Below are 3592 nucleotides of genomic sequence, written 5' to 3'. Positions count from 1 at the left end.
GCTATGAGTCAGAACCGACTCCACGGCACATAACAACAACAACAACAGTATAGGGTAGAACTGCCACCATGGGGTTTTCAAGGATGAAAACTTGAAATAAAATAGAAGTAGACTGTCATGTCTTGACCCTGCAGAGCGACTGGTGGGTTCAACCTGCCAACATTTTAGTTGATGTTTTTAGCCACTTCGCCACCAGGCCTTCTTATTGAGATTACAACCAAGAAAATCCTATGGAATCATTTTACTCTGCAACACACAAGGTAGCCATGAGTGGGATTTGTCTCTATAGCAACAGGTACCCTGACCAACACACACAAGCAGACAGACACCTCTGTCTTCATGACTTTCTGCAATTAGCAAAGGCACCAGCACTAAAACGGCAACTATGAAGTAAGAAGTAGCAATAAAGGCTGCTGCCCTGGAGATGCCCCTGTTTACTGATCTTCCCAAAATGCCCCACTTCATGTTTCCCAGCATACTAATTATTTCCTTGGTTGTTACTAGTTAATTCAGAATAGTGGGGAAATTAAGTGATATTACAGAGGGAAATACCAAATGAACTTGAGCTGAACCATCATATCGTCCCAAGGAGCATTATGATGTAAGAATGAAACAATATAGGCTCCTGCCAATACGGAGAGCAGACACAAAGCATGGAATTCAGTGTGGCTAATTCCCCAGAAGAGATTGCACAAGGGCCCAAATCCTCCAAAGCATGAAAATCACACGAGCTCTGACCAAAGGGGAAGTCAGACACAATGCACTGAAGGGCTTGGGAGAACTAGCTCGCTGCCCAGACCCAAGATAGTTTGGTTTGCACAACCACACCAGCAAGTACATGCAAATCCAGCAACATCAGTGAGAAGCAGAGAGGGATGAAACTGCAAACAATGGGCATAATGACAATTGCCAAGGAAGATGCTTTTTGGAAGGGCTCTTGTTTTGTTGAGGTGAAATTGAGAAGGAGGAATCTTAAGCCTACAAATCTCAGGATCACAATCTGTTTCTACCTAGAAGTACTTAGTGTGCCCCTCTGTAGTACCCAGCAGTGGGATGGCAGTTGTAGGCGATCTCAAGAAAATACCTCTGCTGTGGATGAGCCTATTGCACAAGGGGGCTTCAAAAAGTTTGAGGAAAACTGCAATTAAAAGATAACAAGATTTTTCCAAAAGCTTTTTGAAGCTCCCCCTCACATGACTGGGAATGCAAAAATAGCCTCTGGACAAGTCATCCTTGTAATATCATGAGGCTCTAAAGATTCAGACCCATACCTTGTATTTTTGCTCAACCTCAACACCTAACACACTGCAGTGATCTATTGACCAGAAATAACAGTTAAGAGGAAGTTTGGTGCTGATGTAAGTGATCAAGCGAGTCTTTAGCTCTAGGAAATATGGAAGAGCATGGGATATGATAAAAAGAAAATTCCAGAATGGACACAGAGCACACACAAAGGCATAGTATAAGAAATTATAATGCTCTGTTGATTTAAAGCACTGTTTCTTAAAGTGTGGCCCACAGACCACCCACAATTCTTTTGGCCCAGCAATTGAAAATAACAAAATCTCTTGACAGTGGATCCTAGGAATGTGTATGTTTAACAAACACCTAGGCTTGGGGTGATGAGCTCCAAAATTGAGATTCACTAGTTAAGGGACTCTCAGACTTAAATAAACATATGTTCTTTCCTTAATGTCAAGAACAAAGGAAGGGAGAGGAAGGGAAAAAAAGTTAATATTTACAAAACAACTTCAGACTGCACTGTGACTTCTGTGTGATGAGAAAACCAAGTCTGAATGAAGCCCAAGGCCTGAGTCAGACAAATGCAGGCTTCAAAACCCCTTCAATCGCAGAGCTGTCTTTATCCTAAGTGCAAGGGGTGCGATCCTAGATTCTTGAGCCAGTGTGTGAGAATATTTCTGGCACTGACTTTGTGAGGTCAAAATGAATGTGGGAGATTTGCAACCAGGAAGCACCCTCAGAACACTTGTAATCATCTAGAGATGAATTCATTAAAAGGGCCTAAAACAGGAAGATAGAGTTAAAATTGAAGAAAACAGACCCCAAGTTACAGGAAACCCAGTCATTCCTACAACCTATCCTGCTGTCTCAGAAAGAAAGGTCTGTCCTCTTCAAGACCTAGACTTGCATCAGAGCTTTGAATCCCAGCCCTTGACCTTGCTTCATCTATATCCCTTTTCAGTTTCCTCTGCATATTCCTTTCCTCTGACTTCAGCAAATATCACTAAGTCTTTCCCATTTACGGGGATTAGTGGGGGTGGGAGGGGCCCTCTCTCTTGATCTGCATCCCCTTCAACTGACCTTGTTTCATTTTGCCTGAGATTGCATTGCCAAGTTCTATATTCACTTCTCCTCCCATTATTCTTCAAACATGACATTCTACTTCTGTACTCACCATTCCTTAACACTGCTCTAAGATCTCTAATAGGAGCTCTGGTAGCGTAGTGGTTATGAATCGGGATGTGAACCGCAAGGTCAGCAGTTCGAAACTACCAGCTGTTCCTTGGGAAAAAGATGAGGCTTTCTGCTCCCATAAAGATTTACAGCCTCAGAGACCCTGTACAGGGTCACTATGAGCCAGAACTTACTCCACAGCACATAACCATCACCACCAAGACCTCTAATAGGAGTCCTGGTGTGGTGCTGTGGGTTAATGCACTGGACTGCAAAGTTGGTTTGAACTGCAAGCTCTGTAGTTCAAACTCACCAGTCACTCCTTGGAAACCCTATAAAGGGTCACTGTAAGTCAGAACTGACTCCACAACACTTAACAATAACAACAACAAGACCTCTGATCAGCTCCCAATTGCCATATCGCATAGGCATTGATCATGACAACTTTCACTTTGCCTCTTATGCTGATATTTGCATTTCCTTCTAGAATTTTTCTCCTCACTTTTTGGTCACAACTTCCATGGTTTCCTTTAAATTTTTTGTAAGAAGAAAATTGTCTTCTGATGGTTCCTCTTTATTCCCTTGATCCTCAAATGTGACTGTTCCTCCAAATGTAGTTATCTTCTCACCTAATTCCCTTTGTTGATGTAATCCTGTACCTGTGACCATTGCTGCATAAAAAAAATCCTAAAATTGGGCAACTTAAAAAATGATTTTATTTTGCTCACAGATTTGGGAAGGTGCAGTGGGGGATGTTCTCTGTTCCCCAAGGTCTTGAATCTGAGCTCAAAGGACTGAGGCAAGGGGTGATTTAATAATTGAAGACTAGAAGGTATAATCTTTACTCACATATCTGGTGTCTTGTCTGGGGTGAATAAAATATTACCTACATATGTGACCTCACCATGTATCATGAGTTTCCTCATAATGTAATTCCTGAGGATACTCTGACTTTCCATGTCAACTCAGAACTCGAAGCACACATGTTACAATGAACCTGTCACCAGCTTACTTTGTCTCAGAAGTCACATAGTGTCAATTCCACTTAATTTTATTGGCAACACGAAAATCACACATCTATGCAAGTTCAATGGAAGAGGGTGTAATCTATTTCTTGGAGTGTCAAAGAATTTGTAACCACTTCTCTAAAAATACATCTAACACATACAGCCATGGA

The sequence above is a fragment of the Chrysochloris asiatica genome, unplaced genomic scaffold (genome assembly GCF_000296735.1).
Source record: "Chrysochloris asiatica unplaced genomic scaffold, ChrAsi1.0 scaffold00011, whole genome shotgun sequence".
Lineage (NCBI taxonomy): Eukaryota > Metazoa > Chordata > Mammalia > Afrosoricida > Chrysochloridae > Chrysochloris > Chrysochloris asiatica.
Note: the sequence above shows the minus strand (reverse complement) of the source record.